This window comes from Pseudorca crassidens, chromosome 2, assembly GCF_039906515.1.
Source record: "Pseudorca crassidens isolate mPseCra1 chromosome 2, mPseCra1.hap1, whole genome shotgun sequence".
NCBI classification, from domain to species: Eukaryota; Metazoa; Chordata; class Mammalia; order Artiodactyla; family Delphinidae; genus Pseudorca; species Pseudorca crassidens.
The window spans coordinates 10,271,108-10,293,442 of NC_090297.1; the positions used below are offsets into that span (position 1 = coordinate 10,271,108).

The following is a 22,335-nucleotide window of genomic DNA, read 5'->3' on the forward strand; positions in this document are numbered from 1 at the left end:
TTTTCTTGTTGTTGTTGTTTAATACTGTGTTCCCATTGCAGCCAGTTAAGGACACGTAAATAAGTGATGGAGAAGCAGAACGAAATTCCAGACCAAGCTTTTCCATTTACCGTGAAATGGGCTAAAAAAACCAAAATGGTGCTGATTTCTCCCGTACCATCTCCGCCACATCACTCCAAGGAGACTGTCTGCGTCCCTCTCAGCATGTCTCTTTTGCGCGGGACACCCACGTTCCCACACACCTTCCGAGTCATCCTGTTGCTGTCTTAACATTCGTCCCATGGTCTTCCCACCTTTTCTTTACCGTGGTCAGTTCATACAAGGTTGTGTTATGTTGTCGTTTATCTTCAGTTTTCTTATTTTCTAGGAACTTCCTGTAGAAAAGCCCCCCAAACAAAACAAATCTTAATTGACTAAATAAAGATAATGCATGCTCAACTTAGGATAAGCACTACGGCAAAGCGTACGAAATCTACCAAGCTTGCAAGACCAGTTGAAGCTGACTCAGAAACCCTAACACACAGCCGATTGCCAGTGAGTGGGCTTCTTGTTGCCCTGGTTAGAGTCAGGCATCCGCTTCTTCGCTGGCGCCCAACACACGTGTTGGGCCCACAGGCGATTAAGATGCACAGAGGAGGGTGCTATAGGACAGGCTAGCTGACCTGGCCCCTCATCACAGGACTGGTAACTCAGACCTGAGCGTGGCCCTGGCTTTTGGCACAGAGCAGAGAAAGGAATGAGTTGAACCTAATCTTGCAAAGCAAGTTCTCTGTTTTATCAGTAGTTTGTTGTAGATTTCAGGGATGACGGATTCTGATGCACTCGTTTTATAATGTTTTGGTCACACCAGCTCTTGATGCCTTTCCTTTAAATGAATTGTAGACAGAGGCATTTAGCTTCTTTCTTAGCCTGTTTCTTTTTGTTGTTGCTGTTGTTGTTGTTTTATCACAAGCCGATTGCCAGCATAATGGAGAGGAAACCAGATTGGATATGGACTCTTTTTTATGCCTCTTCCAGTGTCATGTTTATATATCCAGATGGACATTATCCTCTCAGATTATTATCTGGCACTAATTTATAACTGTTGTATTATCGGAGACGGTAGCAATATTATCAGTGCCCAGGATACATCACAGGCCTGTATAGATGTATGTCTACACCTAAGGGTAAATGAATTCACTTATCAGGTTTTACACATCAGTCTCTAATATAGAGATTTAAACAGCCCAACGGATTGGCCTATTTCTGAGTATACAAGTGTCATTTCTCCACGCATTATTATATGCCTTCCCTCTAATTAATGACGGAGTTGGTGGACAATGGCTAAGTTTTATTCGTGTTGTTTTTTTTTGTTGTTGTTGTTGTTCTCAACTTTAAAAGTAATCTACCTCTTAAAATTTGTAGTTTAATACTTGTTTGGTGAATTTGTGCCACTTTAACCCTTTCACTATCATTCCCATTTTGTTACATTTCTGTTATGGGGACTTTATGTTGAAATATTGTATAAAGCATTTGTAGCAGTTTAAAAATAAAATATTTAAAATTATTTAAATTGTTTTGGACGCTTCAATTGTATTATATGTGATTTACATTTTACATTTTGTTTGAGTTGTTAATCTGGAGAGTGTTCTTGTATTGAAGTTTGCTGTTAGTAATTTTATTGTTTCTTGTTGCAGAGTGATATAAAAGACTATTCTAATGAAAACATTAAAATTTACAAATTGACATACAAAAGGGGTTGTCCGTTGATTTTAACCAACGTAGCCTTGAGAGAGAGAGAGAGGTTAATTATAGACAAATTAAGAGTGGTGTTTGCTATTTTTCCCCTTCCAGCATGAAATAAATCATTTGAGCTTGTCAGATGTACAGAGAGTTTTCTTATGCTGTTGCTAGCAAGCACTTACTGACGGGGGAATTCAAATGATGCATTTTATATCATTGTAACCAATAAAAAACTTTCTAAAAGCTGTGGAAGGACTGTATTTTGTACATCATTGGGAGCAGTTAAGGGGGAAAATGAAGGTGCGTGTGGGAGGGGTGCTCACAGGCTGCATCTCTAAAGTGCAGTTGTCGAGCCCCACGGCCGACCTCTTCCCACTTGTTTCTGTTTGGCATTGATTGAATATTTGTGAATTCACATCGCTTCCATACCACCTAGAGAGTAGACATGCAGTTGGACGGTGGTGCTAAGAAGTGCGTGGAGAACTTACTTTGGTAAGAGTGAAATAATTTCCTGTATGGGGTGTCAGTTTCCTCTGTGCTTGTGACCAGTTCGCTCTGGTCTGGAGGTTTTTATATTTGTGGCTCCCCTGAAGAATGAAACAAAGTTGTTGTAACATTTGTATTAGGTTGATATGGAATTGCTGTTTGTTTGTTTGTGTTTTTAAAGATTAAAAATGGCTGAAACAAGCAGTTTATTCATAAAGTCCTACGTGGGACCGCTTGTCCTCATTTTTTTTCTCCGCCTGTGTCCTTCCTGCTCGGAACGGTGGTGAAGCTGAAGGTGCGGTCAGCCTCCCTCAGCGAGATGTGTTCACACTTGTGGCTTACGGATTCCTACCTTAGGAAACCCCAGAAGGGTTGTGGGCAGGTGTATGGGAGGAAGAGGCAGAGGTACGGAGCGGCTCTCAGCGTTAGCTGTGTAAATGTTCTAGAAACTGAGCGCTGGGCACGCACAGCACCCGGGGAGGAGCCGGACGCTGTGAGCTGGAAAGGGCGCTGCTCTGGGAACCAGGGACACCTGTCCCTCCAGGGCTCTAACAGGCTCCTCCTCCGTCCCTGCCTCGCTGGCTTAGCCTCGGGTAGGTATTTTGCCTCAAGGTTGTTAGTTCCTGGTCTGCCCAAAGTGGGGAGTGGACAAGGTGGTCCCGAGTTTTCCTTCTAGCCGGAAGCCTTCTTCCCAGGCTGCGGACGCTGACATTTCCTCGGGTCTGAAAGAGCAGGGTGAGGTCTGTTGTGTCACCCCCGTTCTTACAGCAGGGCCTGGATGTGGCAGCACCCACATACTCAGTTGAGGAGTCCCCAAGCAGGTGGTCAGCTCCCTCTCGACAGGAATGAGCTGCCCCAGTTTGGTTGCTTTACTCTTCACAGAGTTAAACATTTTGAAAAATTTAGAAAGCTCATAACTAAAGCCTTGTGTCCCTGCAGCTAACACTTTGAAAGATCTGTCAGTGTCTCTAGGCTGGCTGTTTTAATTTGGATGTTACAGGTACTTTCTAGCAAAATGTTTTACAAAATCACATTAATTTATCGAGCACCTACTGAGGTGATTAGGTTACATCAGTGGACCAGAATCCCAGCCTTTGTGAAGCTTATATTTGCGTGGTGCCTTTTTTTTTTTAAACACTTCATATCCAAAACCTCCCTCACTCTGTCACAGTTCTCCCAAGTCTGGGTGGTCAAGAAGGTGCTTCTACCTTAATATTTGAGGGCAGATATCTAGATAACTGCTGACGTTTAATACTTACGTTAAAGCGACTCTTCTAAAATTATATCTCAATGCATTCGATATTTGATTTCTTGTCGATTTTGATTTGATATCAGGCCTCACTTTGAATCGATTGGCTTATATCCTTTAAGTACGGGGGGGTGAGGAAAAGGGTAACTCGGATATAAAGGCCACGTATAAAGTCCAAAAACCAGGCCGATGGTTAAGGAAAACGGTTTGCCATCTCTGTCATTTTTTGGACACCTAAAGTATCCCCACACCCACCCCAGGTAATGTCATTGCACACGGAAGAACTTCAGAATTTATGTGGGATAAATCATAACGAATGTGTGTAGCTCTTAATTGCTGAAGGACTTGAGTGTTCTCATTTGCGCCTCAAGTGCCTCGACATTTACAGTCGCCCTGCTGTAGGATTAAAAGAAAGAAGAAGATCCAGATTGGTGAGAAGGGTGACATCCAAATTACCACTGAAATTCTTTACAGACTAAAATATCAAAAAAAAAAAAAAAAGTTGAGAGGAACAAAACTTGAGGTTCGAGTGGGTGTGATGTCGGGAAAATGTGGAGCTGCTCATTGGCCGATCCCTTCCGTCAGATGCCTGGAGTCCTGTTTGGTACCGCCCAAGGGCCCACCTGGACCCCTGCTCCACCCGGCCCAGGCCACACCGGGCCCTTCGGTTCTCCCACTGCCCTCCCTCGTGCTGCTTCCTCTCCAAGAGGTGTTGAAACTATCTGTTAAGCTCTGGGGGGAACCTGACATAGCCTTCGGGTGCTTTCCGTGTGCGAGGTACTGTGCAAAGCATTTTTCAAACTTGATGACAACCCCCTGAGGCTGGTATCATTTACAGATGGGGAAACAGACCCCGGGGGGAAACGAGTTTTGTTCAGAGGTCACACAGTTCTCGAGTGGAAGGCTGGGATTTGAACTGCCTCCAAGCTGTACCGTCCTATTGGTCATTTTTGTAGTTTCTTTTTTGAAAGCTTCATTTCCTCTCGATGTAGGATACAGGCCTTGATATCTTCTCTAGTGAGGGCTTTCCCGGCATTGGTGAACAAGTAGAATCATCCCTTCTCTGTAAGGCTTCTTCCTGATGCAGCAGGACTGTTGATTAGTGTGGAGCTGCCTGGGAACGTTCACGTCTAGTTCACTCTTTTAACTGTGGGACATGCTTCTACCTCCATCATAGACCTTTCAGGTTCAACTGGCTTTGTAGACCAGTCTGATTAGTCAACAAAACGCTGTTTAATAGAAATCAAGCGCATGATAATAATATGCTTTGATTCTGGAAGTGTTGGTCGCCAGGAGTATCCTCAGATGTGACTTAAGAACCTTGACCTGTTGGGCCAAAACCAAAGTCTGTCGGGGCTTGCCCTGCCACCTTGGCACATAGTCCATTGCGTGCAGAATGGAAGGTTAGGTTTCTGCCAAAAGTGAAGTTACTTGTAAAGTATAGGATTAGAGCCTGGAGGGTGCGTGTAGGTTTTATTTACTTTCTGGATGAAGAATAAGAATTGGAAAAACCATCGTGACGCTGCGTTAAATTATTAGCCGTTGCAAAAGTTACATTCAGTCATGAGCCATTAAAAGGGGCTTGGATACACTTACTAGAGTAAACTTGCCGAACCATTGGGGTGATAGGATTTGTATGAGCTTCTGTTTTCTGCCTCACTTGGACCAGCTGGATTCCTTTTCCACTGTCTCTTACAGAGAGCGAGCTGAAATTCAGGTGGGTGTTTCAGAGAACATAAGCCTTTAATGGAAGAAGTTTGTGCCTAAGTGTGCCTTCCCGTGTCCAGCTTATAATCCACAGCAGGAAGCCAGACAACAGACGGTTTTGAAGATTCCTTGATAGGCGCGCCCCGAGTTACTCAGTGGGGTGTTAACTTCAGTCATGACAGAAAGCTACAGGCAGAATTTAAAGTATTGGTTTAGGTCCTGAATCAGAACGTATTTAAGCTGAGAACATTTCCATATCAGTGTGTAGATAGGAGCCTACTGCATAATACGGAGTTCTGCTTGGATGACTGCTGAGTCTTACCATGAAATCTAGATATAAATTTTAAGTAGAAAACATTTTTTAAAAGACCTACAATTTGTTTCGCAGGTAAGTTAATAATAGAAGGGGATTTAGGCCTTAGGATACAATTGTGGCAGTTTTAATTTTTTAAGTTAAAGTAGAATTTCAGTTTAAAATTGCATTTGTTTTAGTATTTAATACTTGCCAAAAACACAACATTTTAATACTCTCTATTGGAATGAAGTTATTTAAAACTCATATGGATTTGATTTTCCTTGCAGTAACATTCTCTTCTCACTTGCTTTTTATAATCACATCCAATCCTTGCCAGCCCAGCTCGAGTTGAGGCACATTTTCAGATGGCTTCTATTTCCAAGCTATTATTGGACCTGTGAATTCAGGGACATTCTCCTGTAGTGATTCAGTCGGCCAGCCATTCAGAAAACATCTTTAATGATCAGCCTGGATCATGAAGGTGTTGGTCTGTAGATCTGATGGACTCTGTCCTGTGTACGAGGGTGTTCAGAGGACCTTGGGGTGTAGCTGGCCATCACGGAGGAGCTGAGGGTGCTCCTGGCTGTTCCTACCCGTCGGGCACTAACTCCTCGGGAGCTCTCCCACCACTTGAGGGAGAGCAGTTGTCCCCATGTACAGACAAATTGACCGAGTCTGAGAGAGGCCACGGCACCTGCATTATGTCCCACAGCTGTAAATGGGGACCCCAAACCCGGCCATCTGACTCCAGAGCCATGCTCTTTGCTGCCATGTGAAACAACCTAATTCACCGTGCCCTTGGGTTTGACGTAGTTCCCGTGTCCCCCAGGTGATCAGTGCTGATGTCATCACCCACAACGGGGTTCTGCTGTAGAGAGGTTGGGTAGCATACTGGGAACAAACACTGGCCTTGAACTCCTAGCCACCTGAGTTTTAATTCCCTGGGTTCCGAACGTTTGTGACTGAGGGGTGGGGCACGCTGCTGGCTGGGCCCCAGGCTTCTGGTTATGTGAGCGGTCGGGCTAGAGGAGGGCACGTGTATTCCCAGTGAGAACTCAGGAGATGATGCCTGTGGTGGCGGTGTGGTGACGATCAGTGACCACTGTCTAGTGACCAGGGCTCGGGTCTCACAGTGATAGCGCCGGGGAGGCCCCGCTGAGGAAACCGACAGGGTGTGGTAACCGTCCCCGGTGGAAAGAGCCAGAGCATGGATGGTGGTGATCGCTGAGGAACTTCTGGAAGAGGCTGCAGAAGAAACTGCTCATGTGTTCAGAGGCCCAGAAGGAAAAAAAAGATTCCTTCATGGAAAATGACAAACCTCGGTTTATGTTAGTTTTAGAGAATGGTGGTTACTGTCTTTGGGGAGAATAGAGCTTTTTTCAGAATTTTAGAAACACTCCCGAAGGCTTCCAGGATGGTCTTAGCCCTCCGTCTGGGCCCAGGCAAAGTGAATGAGCCTGGGGCACCTGAGGGTGCCTGGCCTCCTGGGAACCCCTCAGGGTTTTGCTGTGACTTCATTTCGGGCATTGGGATGTAGGTAAGGGCACTGATGGGCCCTACACCCGGAGCCGCTGATTACCTGTCTATCCCGACCATCCGATGGGAAGGACTGCCCTTGTTCGTCCCTCTGCATCTCCTCACTCTGCTCTCCTGTTCCTGGAGGGACTTCACTCATCCGTACGTTCTGTTCTCGACTTGTTAGGGAGGTTTATTAAATGTCCCCCTCCTAGAATGAAAGTTCTCCCTGGGCGGGAACTTTGTTTTGTTCACTGCTGCGTTTCCAACATCTCCCATGGTGCCTGCCATGTAGTAGCCGCTCAGTAAATAACTTGCTGAATAAAATACTTGAATCCTGGCTCTACCACTTATTAGCTTTGTAATGTTGGGCAAGTTACTTAACCTTTCCAAGCCACGGCTTTCCTTTCTGTAAATGGCAATAACAGTCTATCTGACCAGGAAGGACGGTCGTGAAGACTGCAGATACGCCTGCCCTAGGATGTGCTGCTGTTACTATTGAGAGGCGTCCTCCTGAGCCGCAGCGTGAATCTGACTGACAGTTACGTCTGCTGCTCAGAGCTGACTTTTGCCACGTATGAGATTTCGTGGTCGCACAGATAACAGTGGCCGGAACCTTGCTTCATCGTCTCTTGCCTCCGCCCAGAGAGGAGGGGCTCAAGCATCCCCAAGTCCTGGTTCTGCTGCCAGTGACCCCAGGGCCCTTTGCTGTGTTGCTGCCAGTGACCCCAGGGCCCTTTGCTGTGTTTCAGCCAGGCCTGTGCTGTTCATATGCCGACCGTAGCGCTCCCTTTCTCCCATCAGATGAGAATGAGCCATAGAACAGGAGATCATTTTTCAAATCACAACGAGAAAAAGAGATGATGATTATTCTGCCGTCTTTCCATATAACTTTATTTCCCTTGGTTTTGAATTTCAGAGTCAAGATATAAATTTTTAAAGCTAGGTTCAAAAGAAGACACTTCCTTAGCTCTATGAAACCATGACCACTTAAACAAGGGACCCCGGTTCATTGAAATAATCGTATAAGAATGGTCACTGATGTTTTAAAGCGCTTACTAGCCACAGTTTTCAGGGCTTTACACATACTGCCCCATTTAATCATTGCAGCAGCCCTATGAAATAAAATACTTTTATGTTCTCCCGTTTTACATATGGGGAAAGTGCAGCACAGAGGTTAAGGAATTGGCTTGAGGTCATAGCTAGGAAAAGGGGAGCCCGGAAATGAGTCCAGCAGTCTGGCTCCATTTCTGAATTGGGAGTCTCTCCTGCCCCTCACCCACAGATCTGGGAGTGAGTTCATGCCTGGTTCACCACCTTTAAGGAGCGGGGAGACGTGGCCTGTTAGTACGTAGTTGCCCGGGGAAGCACCAGCTAATCCGAAGGAATCAAAACATGCTGGAGGTGAACACAGGTCTTGGTCCTTCCTGGTCGAGTCCAGTTTGTAAGTTCTTGGGAGACCACAGGGAATGGTTTCAGCCAGGCCGGTGTGCTCACGTACCAGCTTTGTTAGGAAGGGAGCAGATCCAGGTACTGACTCATCCAGAGCATTAAACCTTGTTCCCTGGTGTGAACTTTTTTCTTTTTTTTTTTCTGTTTTCATAGCAGTCTTTCCAAGCCATGGTTGGCAAGTCGGTTTCCATTTGTGCAAGGGGAGCAGCTGCCTGGGGGTGCTGTGAGCTGGATTCCCAGGCGGGGTCCCCTTCAGGAATACAGGGCGGGCCGAGTGCCCGGGGTCCGCCTTGGACGCGGGAAGGGCAATGGCTCTGTTGCACAGGCGTTTGCTGTCTGAGGTCTAACGTATCTGCTACTTCCCTTGCTTTTAAAAAGTACATGGGACATAATTTCACCTTTCCTGGAAGGCTCAAGGTGACCGTCAGTTCATACTTTGTTGTGGCGAAGCGACACCCTCGGAGTTCAGGCATACAGGATCCAGAAGCTTGAGATGTGGCTTAAGTATTTTTGGAGAAGGATGTACTTCTCACCATCTCCTTTTTCATCTATTATTTATGGATACTGTCTCTACTCCCTGGCAGCCTTCTGATAGGCTTCTGATAATCGTCTGTGAGCTAGGAAGCCAGGGAGGGGTCCTATTGATGGGATACATAAGTAAAGAAGCGCTAGGGCCTGAGAACACCCGGGGACCTCCCTTGTAAGCAAAGTGCACTGCAGAGAGGGGCGAGTTCAGTGTAACACACATGTATAGACTGCTCGCTTGCCTTTAAGCTCCCAAAGCAAATGTTCTACGTGTGGAGAGAATAAAAGGAAAGTTTGGGTGATGATGCACACAGTTACTTCCTCAGCAAAGGTTTGTCGCCCGGGGAAGCACCTTAATTCTGAAATAGAATAGCCTGCTTCGCTTTCCCAGATACCTCTGTCCTGTAATCTGTATTTGGGATGAATATTTTATTTGGTGCTAAGTGCTCAAAAGTGGTTAAATCTGTAAGGATATGCCTGGAGGTTTGTTCCATCCCAGTACTTGCCTCCCAGGCTGCTGGACCTGCTCGTGGATTGGATTTTCCCCTTTCGTTCACAGTATTCCTCCAGAACTTTTTTAGAATTTCTCTGACAGCCAACGCATAGCTTATAGGTGTTTTATCCTCGTATCTTCTTCATTCACGTTTAGGCTCCTTTGAATGAATTCTACGAGTGAGTCTGGTGAGAAGTCTGTGTTAACTTCGCCTTCACGCACGAGCCTCTTTGGATGCACCTAAATAAATTGGTGTCAGATACTATAATTGACATGTAGACTCCGATACGTTCTTATGTCCTTAAAACTAAAAAATTACAGATACAGCCCATTGGTGCCAACCAGCAGCAGGTGTTGTATTAAGGTGATGTCCTGAATCATGTTGGGCAGGTGCTTAGAGGGGAGAGTAGTTTGCTGGTCCAGTAGGTATTGTTAATTTCAGGCCAAGGAAGTACATTTCCTGTCTGTGTTCCCAGGTGTGTGAAGGGACCCTAGTTTGGATTATCTCCCCAGGATGTTAGTGGACCACCTACATCAAAAAACCACCTGGGAGCCGCCTTAAGAATTTCAGACCTACTAAACCATCACCTCTGGGAGTGGGTCTCTGAAATCTTCATTTTTATTAGCTTCTCCAATGAGTCTTACCCAGACTTCAGAGTTCCCTTATGGTTCTTATAAAGGGGAAAAAAAAATGACATGGTGTCACCACATACCATCATTTTTATTTGCTTCCGGTCTTCATTTTAAATTATTTTCCTTTGCTTATTAACAGTCTCTTTCATATACTCATAACATTTTTTCAGTTCTCAGTACACTTCGCTTGTATATCACCATGCTGTGACAGATGAGCCAGGGTCGCTCAAGAGTTAGGGTCACTTCTGAGTGTCAGAGCCAAGGTGGACTTGAGGGTTCCCTGCCTTGCATTGTTGCTCTTTGTGTATCTTTTTGAGGGGAATATATGACCTTAGGTCATTCACTAGGACAAGCCTGGTTATCGCACAGTGCCCTGTTGGTGTGTGTTCACTCTACCCCAGCACCTAGCACACAGTAGGTACTTAGTGTCTGTGGAATAAAAAGAAAGGAAGAAACGTCTGGGAATAATGGAGCCAAAGCCACCACTCCACTTCAGTGACCTCTCATCTGATCCCACCTTATGACTTTAGGGCTTAAAATGTGTATTTGGGGAGCAATTAACTGTTAGCAGCTGAATAGAGAGCATCACTTGGATAAGTAAATGATCAATTAAGATCAGGTTGAAAGAAAAGACTCAGTTATTTGGTGGATAGTTAATTACAATTGGTCTTAAAGGGTTGCTGCCTGGGGGCACGGTCCTCAAGGTTAAGAATGTGTAGTGAAAGCCCCTCAAAGGGAATTGTGCGCTACAGCTCGTTAACCAAAGGTATTGGTGAAATTATATCCCCACACCTCCCGGTCTACACCGGTGCACACACAGCCTGTCTGCGATTATAACCGAGCATCCTGAATTTCGTGAGGTAGGACAATCCAGATACTCCTTCACATTTTTAAATCCTTTCCCCCAGTTTTTGGCTCTGAAAATAGGGGTCATCCTCTGTCTCTAGCTTTACTTCCTGACATCTACTAAGGAGTCCTCTCTCGTAGAGCCTCCCATATACATGGCCGTGGATGGCTTCCCTTCCGTGTTTTTTTAATTTTTGCTCAAAATGAGGAACGCCTCCCCCTTAGAGCCTAAACGCTGATTGATTTCACGATGCCACACGCACTTGACTGGGCTGTGCCGAACAAGGCTGTTGCCCAAACTGGACTCATGGCGCATCTCACTCACCTGGGCGGTTTCTCCATCGCGCCCATGAGTCAGAGCCGCTGCGTAATGGGATCCAGCCGACGGAGTCAAAGGGCCACATGCAAGCATTTGATGAAGGAAACATAGAGGTCTCCCATTTACACATTCACCCAACCATCAAGTCCGCGTGTTCACCATGGCCTAAGGAATAATTGGCGTGAGAGCGTTTTGCAGAGGACGGGGCCTGGGAGGGTGGGGTGGTACCAGAAATCTTTCTGAACTGTTGTTAGAATACCAACTGTGGATAAAATGAAATACAGTCGAGGCTCAGTTGATTTTCGTTTAACCAACCTGCCATGTTCATGGATGCCCCTCACTCCCCCAGTGACACAGGGAATACCCGTGCCCTTCGGTGCCCTGTAGTAAAGTGAAATGCAGCCAAAAGTCAGCTGTATTTGTTCCCAAACCTGTTTATGACACTGTTTTAATAACGTTGAATAATAATGTTAACGTAACCATGTTTATAATAAACATAATAACAAATATGCCAGTATTTATTATTGTACGTGTATGAGTTCATTAAATATCCAAACTGATGAAATGTGAACAGAGTTGTTTACGAAAAGCAAGTTGAATGTGTAGAAAGGCTTACAGTAATTTACTTAAAAACTGCTGTCCAGTTAGGTGGGGGTGAGAAACAATGAAAAATCCACATAAAGACATAGGAGCATTTTGCATTTACATCGCTCTTAAAAATTTAAGTTCTTGCCCCACTTGAAACAATAAGTGGAAAACAATAACTAGATGATGCATTCTGGGTGTGCTTTAGTCAAGAAAGACTGTAGACCTTGACCCTTCCTTCCTTCATTTATTCATCCGTACACTCAACGTGGGACCAGCGCCTGCCGTCACGTGCCAGGCACTGTTCCGGGAGGATGTAGCAAGTGAGCAAAACCGACACGATTCCCCACCCTCATGGACCTCACATCCTAGTGGGGGGAGACTGACAATGAACAAGCAAGTAACTATATGGAATGTCAGATGGTGAATGCTGTGGAGAGAAGTAAAACAGGGAAGGGGGAGTAGAGACTACGAACGTGAAAATGGGGGCTACCATGTAAATGTAGCCTGACTGTAAAGGGACTATATATAGAGAGAGAGAGAGAAATGGGGGTGGTGGGGGAGGGAGAGGGGAAGCAACCCTCTGGACACAGGGGATGAAAACACTTAGAGGGAATGGCAAGTGCAAAGGTCCTGAGGTCGACACATCCGTGGTGTGCTCAGGGGAGCCAGGCCGGGGAGAGAACTAGGAGATGAGGTCAGGGAGGTAACGAGGGGCCAATTTATATTGGCACTTGCAGCCCTTGGGAAGACTTGGCTTTTATCCTGAGTGAGTGCGATTCATTGCAGGGTTTTGAGGGGCGGAGTAATACGGTATGACTTGCCTTTTAAAAGAATCACTCTGGCTGATGTGTTAAGAATAGGCTGAACGGGCCCAAGAATAGAAATACAGACTAGGAGGTGAACACAGTAAACCAGGTGAGAAATGATGGTAGTTGGACTGGAGTGTAGCAGTGGGGCTGGTGAGCAGCAGTGGAACTCTGGATGTGTTTTGAGGGCAGAGCCACAAGGTTTGCTGAGAATTGGATGAAAGAGAGAAATCGAGGATGATGACATGTTTCTGCCTCCTCACCCAGATGGATGGAGTTGCCATTCAGTGATGAGGTGATGGAACCAGTTTGTGGGGTACGTGTGTGCTGAATTCAGTTTGGGGGCGTGTTAAGCTTGAGCTGCCATTAGACACTCATGGGGAGGGTAGTTGAATACACAGGTTTGAGTTTCAGAGGAAGGGACCCAGGGGGAAATGTAAATTTGGGAGTCCTCAGAGTACACATGATACTGAAAACCATGAGGTTGGCCTCCCCAAGGGAGTGAGTACAGCTGAAGAGAAGCAGCCCAAGAATTGAGGCTGGGGGAGCTCTAGTGTGAGAGGCTGGAGAGATTTGGAAGAGCCTTGGCAGTGTCCTGGGCTGAGGTGTGAATGGCACAGCTGTGACATGGGATGGAGGAGACCTTCGTGGGCTGAAGGCTCCTCCCCTGGACTTGAGTAGGCACTCTGTGCTTTGCAGTTCTAAGTAGCTTTCCTCTTCACCATTTTGGGGTCTGTAGCGCTGCTGGAAATGGCCCCCTTGACTTGTCCAGGTAGACACATCACAGTCATCCCCGACTTTGCTTCCACTCCTCCAGGTGGTGGGCTGTTTCCACCTGAAAAACCATCTGCGGCAAGCCAAGGAGACCCCATGAAAATGCAAGGCTGTTCCTCAGCTGTTCCCAAACTCTCAGACCAGCTTCCTGGAACAAGTAAGAGACCCCGTGTAACCAGATCTGTTGTTCACGGTTCAGATAAAGGCCTGAGGCAGAGACTCGATGAACTCTTACCCCAGTCCTGTTCCCACTTGCAAACTCCCCAAATCCCCTTGTGTATAACTTGCCTTGAGACTCAGGCACAGCAAAGAGGGCGGGAGAGATTTGGGGGTGAGGGTAGGTGGTAACAGTGCCTTCTCCATCCCCGAGGAGTGGCCTTCAGAGACAGAAATGACCCCTTCTAGAAATCCTGTCTCTTTTCTTTCTGGGGGTAAAGTAAGTTACACGTTCTGTGCTTTCTTTTCCTTCCCGTCCCTCCCACCCCCAAATAAGTAAAGCAAAGGACAACATGGTAAAGTGAAGCCAATCCCAAAATGTGTTCCATATGTTCCACAGAACACGAACGCGCGCGCGCGCGCACACACACACACACACACACACACACACACGCACACTGTTTACACGGTGTTTCTGCAGTCAAGTCCCTTATTCTGAGCTCTGGTAGCCTGTTTTTCTTCCTTCCTGCTAATCACACTTTGTAATTTTGTATTTATTTATGTATTATGCAGGTAGCTGCCTTCCCCTTCTAGAACACACGCCCCAGTGTTCTAGAGACCAGATCTGTTTGCTTCACTGCTATATCCCCAGTGCCTAGCACGGGGTCAGGTGTATAACAGGTGCTTGGTGTACTGATAATCACGGGAATGCCCGGTCTTGTTTAGCATGTGGACAGGAAGGCTGACTCACCTTAATAGGCCGGAGGACACCTCTCCCTGTCGGCACATGACGCCACGTGTATGTGTACAGAGTTGGAAATCTGGCTCCCAATCTGATGAGCATTCTCGCTAAATCAGATTCAGGACACGTTGCTTCATATGGCTGATCTTAGAACTTTTCTGTCCAAAAAGACTAAATTACAAAAACAAAAGCTTCTGGGTGCTTAAAGGGCCCCCCCTGAGGCTCAGCACAGCCCACGCCATCCCCTTGCAGAATTGTCATTGTGCCTTCAGAGATCACGTCTGTCGGCACGCCGCTGTACCCCACGGTACCTGGCACAGAGCAGTCGGTCAATACACTGTTATCAGATACATGGGGTAAATGACAGCCTGTGTCCTCTTCCTGGGAATTTGCACTGCCTGTGGACACATGAAACTCAGAAATCCTGCAGAGACATGTCTCACTGCATGAGCCCGTGCTCTGGAGTAAACAAATGGCTCTGGCTTCCGTCCTCCCTCTGCTGCTTGCCAGCTGTGTGTTGTTGCACAAGCTGCCGAACCTCTCTGTGCCTTTGTTCCTCATGTGTCAACTGCAGCAGTACCCATCTCATAGAGGTCTCGTGGAGACTCCATTTGTTATTCCATGTCAGGCGGTGGGCACCGTGCTCCACATGTAGGCAGCACGGAAACGCTAGCTGCTGTGATGCGCACGGTAATGAGGACGACCTGTGCAACATCTGGGCAAACCTTCCACCAAACCTGGCTTGGGAAATGCTGGTAACAAGGAAGGAAAATCAGGAGGGGTTTCATTCCACGTCTGCCACTGCCTGGCTGTGAGTTGGTGGGTTTCCCAGGAGTGTCTGGCTGGGCGGTGTCTGTCCCCTGCAGGGAGGGAGCCTGTTTGAGAGGCCCCTGCAACTGAGCGGTTTCCAAACCTAAAGGACTGCGAGATCCTGGCGAGGCCCGAGCAGCCCAGGGTGGAATCAGGCGACCCGGGTCCAAGTCATTTAGCATCTACAGGCTGCCTCTGTCTCCCGCTCTGTAAAAAATAAAAGGGTGAACTGTCCCAGCCATGACTACCTGACAACCTGTTTGAGGTCAGCTGGGATTCGGGGTGAGGGCTTTGGGGTTCTCGGGGCAGGGATGGGGAGAAGGTGCAGGGGCAGCCTCTGTATCCAACCCCCTGCACCCTCGAGGAAGAGGCCTCCAGGTCCACAGCGCACGGCGCCCCTGCCCTTTGGTCAGCCTTGTCACCCGCTGACTCACATCTGGTTCAGGCGCGTAGCAAGTGTGTCTTCCGTGTAGCTGTGCCAGCCCTGCGTCTGGGATGCCCTGCCAGCCAGCATGCCCAGGCCTCCCAGGACAGACTGGTCTAGACGCCTTGGGTAGCACAGAGCCCCCTGAGCTCCCACAAGGCTTTCCATCAAGGCAGCCACCTCTTCTCGCTGGCATCCTTGGAGGGGCACCAGACATCAAGTTTTAGAAATCCTGTGATCAGGGCAGATGCCTCATAGGGCTTCTGAGACTCTCAGTCCCAGCAGCTCCAAACCGTGCAAGGGTTTGTCCCTGGAGCTTAACTTCTTTGGCCTAAGACAGCTTTAAAAGATGAAGTGTTCGTAATCATTAAATCTTAGTGTCCTTATAGAATCTTGTTATTTAAAAGAGCTTTCCCGTCTGGACTTCGTGGGAGACCCATCAGTCCCTTCTGTCCCGAGTTGGAATCTGTTTGCTCTGCATCCATCGGTCTTGTCACGCTTGTATTTGTTTCTGTTTTCTTTTTGGCTTCCCCCCCGTTCTTAGAAGTTTCCTTTTGAAGAAAGCAGACCGTTTCGGCTCAGTTGGAGGGAAAGAGAAGGGCCGGCATCTGGGCTAGAACCAAGTGGTTCCCGGGGAGAAGGGCAGTCAGGGGCAGAGACACAGCCAGGGGCAGAGCTGGGTCTGCCCGAGGGGCTCACTCCTCCCTCCAGTCAGGACTCCTCACCCCCAGTTTGTACCTCACAGGCTGTGTGACTTCTCCTGCAGGTGTGACGTCCTCCAGACGTGACCCACTGCACCAAGTGGAGCGGGGAGGGTCTGTTGGGGACCCTGGTTTGAGTGGGGCCTTGGTGGTGAGAGTAACCTTCCGGGAAGCTGCTGCCTTGGATGATTTGGTCTTGGAGAGACACAGCCGGGCACAGTTGGGCTTGGGCTTCATTGGGAGCCCGGCTCCTGGTTTGCCACTTATTGTTCAGGGAACCTTCTCTGAGCACCTCCTGGTGCCAGGCCTGGTGGCAGGTGGGCAGGTGGGTGAGAAGTGAATAGAGTCACCCTGTACTCTCCAGGGTCGAGTCCCCAGTGGGAGGCAGGGACAGAGCTGGAAGTACCCTCGCCTGGGCCATGCTGAGAAGGGCAACTGCCTCCCAGGATTGCTTTTGCCCAAGTCCACAGGGGCCCCTCACTGCCCTTCCTCTCCATCATCAGTGTCCCCCAAAAAGCAGTGCGACCAGGCATGCCCCCCCCCGCCCCACTCCTTCCCAAGAACAACTTGCTGTGTGACCTTGAGCAGGTGACCACCTCGCTCTGGTTCGTTGGCCTCATCTGAGAGTGAAGGGCTGCTTGCTTGGCCTCTGGGGTCCCCTGCCCCTTGCTTGTCCTGGCAGGGCTGGAAGCAGCCCCGGCTGGGATCTCCCTGCTGGGAAACTTCCTTTGGCCAAGGTCATCGTGGGCCAGGCCAGCCTTCCTGTTGACCGGCTTGTGTCACGAGCTGTCACATGCTTGGTGTTTGGAGTTCAAGCCAAACAGGTTTGGGGGACTCATGAAAACCTAGGAACCTGGCGTTAAAGCCCCAGGAGGAAGGTATGTGATTGGTTTTTTGGATGCACGGAGGCCAACCAGCAGCCTCCCTCAGGGCTGATGAGAGGAGCAGACTATCTGCGGAGCGGACTTCAGCTCTGGGGTCAGATTCCTGTGAATCCTGCCTTCCTTTCTTCCTCTCTCTCTTTCCTTTCTATTCACGGCTCTCTGTGACCTAAAAGGAGTTACTTCACCTCCCTGTGCAACTGTCCCCTCGGCCATAAGAGGGCACAATAAGCCATCTCACGTGGTTAAGGGAACATTAAATGGAAAAACCACCTAAGCTACGAGGGCCCGCGATGCCGACCCTTCATGCGTTAGCTGAGGGACCACGGCGACTGCCCAGGCCAGTGGTTTCGAACCTCTGCCCCATCCCTCAAGGACCACATTCATTTCCCTCTTCTCAGCCCGCACACTGCCAAGGCTTTCCCTATAAAACTTCACTAGGCACGGACGGGGTCCTGCCCCAGACTTCAGAACCAGGCCACCACCTATAGCACGCCGCCTGCACCTGACTCTGCTGAAGGTTTCTCCCAGCCCCACGCTTCCCCGGTTTCAGTGCACAGGTGCCTCTCCAGGGATCTTGTTAAAATGCAGATTGTGACTCGGGAGGTCAGGTGGGGGCTGAGTAGTGTATTGCTGACCAGCCCCCAGGGACTGCCGATGCTGGTCCGCGGACCACACTTCGAGTAGATGGGTCCAGACCAGTGGCTGCTCTCAGAGTTGGCTTTTAAAACTCCCAGTGCCTGGACTCCAAACCAGCTAAATCAGAACCGGCAAGTCTGAGGAGTGGAGCGGGCACAGGGATTGTTCTCATGTCTCGAGGTGATGCCAGTGAGACCCCCAGACCCCCAGTTCCACCCAGAACTGCTTCCTGGCTTCGTGGGCGGCTTGTGTGACTCTTCTGTGGGCAGACAGCCACCCCATCAGGCTTTTTGGAATATTGAAAAGAGCTTTTTGATCCCCATCACTACAGGGACTGTGTCTGGGAGGGGGCCCAGGCTTTGGTGTCAGGTGGTCTTGGATTCAGGTCTTGGCCGCATAGAGTTGGCTGATAGAGTGTGGACATGGGCCTCCTCACCTCTCTGGGCTTCCGTCTCCTCCTCTGTGAGATGCAGGTCATCACTGTCCTGCTTCCGGGAGTGAAGCACCTGCAGTAACTCCCGGTGTACAGTAGGCACCTGTGTAAATGACGCTATTACCTTTTTTTTCTTGTTTGACATCCTCATTTTGCAAGCAAGACTACCCTGGCTCAGAGAGGTGGTGGCATTTTCCAGAGGCCACACAGCACGTTATCGGTGGTTCAAGGGCTGAAGTTCGGGCTCCTGCATCCCAGGGCTGTGTCACTACTCCCACCCCCGACTCCCAGCCTGGGAGACCCATTTGAGTGCAAGGGGCCTTCCTGGAGCAGAGGGTGGAGCCTGCTTGGATGCCGACGACCGTTCCTGGCAGTGGCAGGTGCCAGGAAGCAGGAGGTGGCTCCCGCGAGCTCCCACCTGGGGCTTCACCCACCTCCAGGGAGCGTCAGTATCATCTCAGCTTGTCTCGCCTTTGACGTCGGCTCACACGCCCTTTGCCTCTCCCTTGCCTCCTGCAAAAGTGCTGAACCTCAGACGCCAACTTCAAATGATTTGCTCTCTCAGAATTTGTGGAGAGTTATGTAAGACGCCGCGGCGGCCGTGTGGCCTAACCAGCTCTGGGGGTTGCATTCCACGAGGCCCCTCCTGACTCATATGCAGGGGAAGAGGTGGAAGGCGGGGACGCAGGCAGGGTCTCCGCTCAGAGCGCCCAGGCAGCCTGGCAGGGAGCATGGTGGGGAGGCACCCCGGAGCGCGCGCCCTGGAGAGTGTATCCCGGAGCTGGCAGCCCCTCCCCTTGACCTAAAAACTCCTCGGTGGGGTTCTCTGAGCCCCTGCTGCAGTTCCTCTCCTCCCCGTCTCTCTTGAACTCACTTCTCTCAGGCATTTTATTTGTCTCCACCATGTCCTGGAAGCTGCTGTTACTAAGGTTACCAGCAGCCTCTAGGCAGCTAAATACCGTGGCTGGTTCTCTCTGTCTTCCTGAACGTGTCGGCAGCGTCAGACACTGTTAATTCTCCCTCTTCCTTGAAATATGTGTCACCGTGGACACCGCTCTCACATCACCCCCTGCCCTTCTGCATCCCATCCTCAGTCCCTGGACCCGCCCCCATCTCCCCTCCCCTGGGTGAGCCTGTCCAGCCCCCCTAAATGCTGACCCGTCCCAAATTCATCAGTTTCATTTAACCCGCCCTCTTGATTTCTCCCTTGGGTGTGTAATGAACGTTTCAAATGTAATCTTTTCAAAACGGTTCTCCCCACAAAGTCTTCTCCTGCCATTGTCCCCTTCTCGGTCAAACAAACCATCCCACCCTGGACTCCATCTAGACTGCCTCAGTGCTGCCCTGACCCTGACACCCAGTTCCAAAATGTGTCCTGATTCCACTTCTCACTCCTCTACATCCTCCGCCTCCATCATCTCTTGCTTGACCAACTGGTCTCCCCATTTCCGTTCTTTGCCCGGCACAGCGGCCGCATCGGGTCACGTCACCTTGCTGCCCAGAAGGATGCGACCCTCCCCTCTGCCCACTCTTACGTCCCTGACGTTCCAGGCAAGTGAGAAGATGCTCTCAGGAGGTGGGGGCAGGTGGGCACGGCCTGCCCAAGTGTCGGGGAACCGGGGGTGTCCTCATCCCACTCACGTTCCCTCACCTGCGGGTAACACCCATACGGCACCTGTCCCCCGTCTGCCCTGTGAAAGCGGCCTCTTGTGTTAACTGCTCTTCTTGGACAGTCGCAGGGCGGCCAGGCGTCTCTGCATATGCCTCAGCTTTGGATTTCTCTGAATTGCCTTTTCGTGTCATTAAATGATCTATTCAGTGATCGGCAGCCTTTGCTCATTTTTCTTAGGCACTCCTTAGTTTGTGTTGTCGCTACTTCATCTCCCTGGCCCCAGCATCCCCTGCCCCCGGGACGACCCTGAGATGAGAGGCCAGGTGTGGGCCCTGATCCGTGACGTCACCTTGTCCCCAGCTCCCCAGGGCCCAGTGAGGGCGAGCTCCAGTTGAGGTGCTGACCTCCTTCCCCTGTGACTCATTACCTCGTGCAGACACCCCTCGCAGACAAACCAACCCTGTTAGATCCTCGCCAGGTCCTTGCATCCCTCTCTCTGCTCGGGCCCCACACTGGGACCTCCCCCACATCCCCTTTTTCCCCATCTTCTCCCCGACCCTGGCCTTCCCTCCTGCTGCTTCAGTTTTGTTTGTCGTGTGTAGTCCAGTGTATCGGATGCCTCCTTTACCAGAAACCACTGGGGGCTGAGCAAGAACTGGAGGCCCAGAGGCCCCAGTCTCAGCCTCGCACGGGCATCTGAAAATGAGAGTTTTTCCCTCTAGGCATCGCTGAGTCACACGCAGACTGTGAAAGGTAACGACCTCTGTGTCATTCACCAAAGCTTCCTTGGCAAAGCACCTGGCAGGTAGTGGACACGCCATCCATACAGCAAATAATGAAAGGCTCCCTACTGTGTGCCAGCCGCGGGTCTAGGTGCGGGGGACGTGGGACAAAACACCTCCAGTGGAGCCAGAAAACGAACAGCCAGGTAGACACCGAGTGTGTTGGTGCAGTAAATACAAGAAAGACAGAGAAATGGACTCGAGGCTGGAGTTGCAGGGTAGGGTGTTTGCAATTTCAAATAGGGCAGCTGGGAGGGAGGCTTGCTGAGGAGGAGGCCCTTGAGCAAGGACTTGGAGCGGGGGTGGGGGGGGCGTGACTATGTTGGGGAGCCTTCAGGGCAGGGTCTGCAGGAATGGACCGAGGAAGCCTAAATGACACCCTCGAGGGTCAGGAATGGAACAGCCCTGCCTTTCAGTGCCTTCAGACTCTGGAGGGTTTCTGACAGTGAATAAGTGACTGTCCAGCCCTTTCTCGATGCCCTGGATTCAGGATCATGAGTGTTATCCATTTTACCGGGCTGTGAGGAAGGATGCTCAAGGGGCCCCACTCAGCCCATGTTCTGGCCCCCGCACTGAACGGGCTCAGATTTCCGTGACTGAGAAGCCTGTGCAGCGGGGATGTCTGGAATCTAGGATCATCACCTCTTCATTCATTACATTTTGGGGGTTTGCTGTCCACGCCTTCAAAATGAGGTGTTAAGGCTGCTGTGACGAGCAGACCCAGCTCGGTTCCTTGGCCTCACATGCACCGTGCAATCACGTAGATGACGTGGAACGGCCCGTGGAGGGGGCGGGGGTGTGTGCTGAGAGGTCAGTGGGGCGGGGCCCGGGAGCATCTGCAGAGCACTGGTTCCCAGCCCTGGTTCCACACTGGAACCGCTGCGGAGCTTAAAGATGCTGATGCCCGATGCCACCCCAGAGGTTCTGACGTCACAGGTCCGGCAGCAGCCCAGGCCTCCCCAGCGGACTCTAGTGAGTAGCCGGGGCCTCTAGTGAGGCCACGGGGAGGAGGGCTCCGCGTGCATGTGCCGAAGGAAGCCCTGCGGAGCCGGGGAGACAGGAGCTGAAGGAGCAAGATGGATGGGAGGTCGGCGGGGCCGGGCTGTGTGTGGAAGAGCTCGGTCCCCACCAGGAGCCTGGGGTTGAGTTTCGGCAGGGACATGTCACACCCCGCTGTACCTTAGGGAGGGGGAACAGATGGGAGGGGAGCCAGCGGGGGGGTGGGGAGGGGGCCTTGCTGGAGACCAGACCGGGTGGCAGAAGAGAGGGAGGAAGGCGGACAGAGCTGGCAGGGCCCTGGTGGATCCCCTGTGCTGGTGACCCCTGCCCTCACACCTCCAGAAATATCCCCCTTGTGCCGAATTCTTCTCAGAAGGCAAAGGGCCCCCGTATCCTGGTCCCCCGGGGCTCTTCCTAGCCCCGCTCTGCATCAGCAGGCTGCAGGGATTGTCTCCATTTTACAGATGAGGAAGCTGAGGTTGGGAGGCCGGGAGGCAGGGAGGCCCTTCCCGGGGTCACACAGCCAGTGAGTATGAGGATGGGAGCTCGCACTCAGGTCTCCGACGGCTGTGCTGCCTCCTCGGGGCTTATGACTGCTGCCCACCCCCACAGCGGCCACAGTCAAAACCCCATGCGAGTTGATGTTGGACTTGATTGTCATAATAACCCTATGAAATAAAATTGCTCTTCCCGTTTTGTGGATGGTGAAACTGTAGCTCAGAGAGGGTCCATGGCTTGCCAAGGTC

General features: G+C 50.2%; 1 protein-coding gene across 7 annotated transcripts in view; it reads left to right on the plus strand.

Moving 5' to 3' along the window:
* Nucleotides 1–22,335, plus strand: part of PRDM2 (PR/SET domain 2) — a 117,941-nt gene that overhangs the window by 85,505 nt on the left and 10,101 nt on the right. The window contains exon 7 of one of the 7 annotated variants that reach the window (XR_010939344.1): nt 42–1,974. The exons of the other annotated variants lie outside the window; for them this stretch is intronic. The gene's annotated coding sequence lies outside the window, so the exon portion shown is untranslated. Of the gene's footprint in view, nt 1–41; nt 1,975–22,335 lie in introns of those variants that run through there. 7 annotated transcript variants of the gene reach the window in all.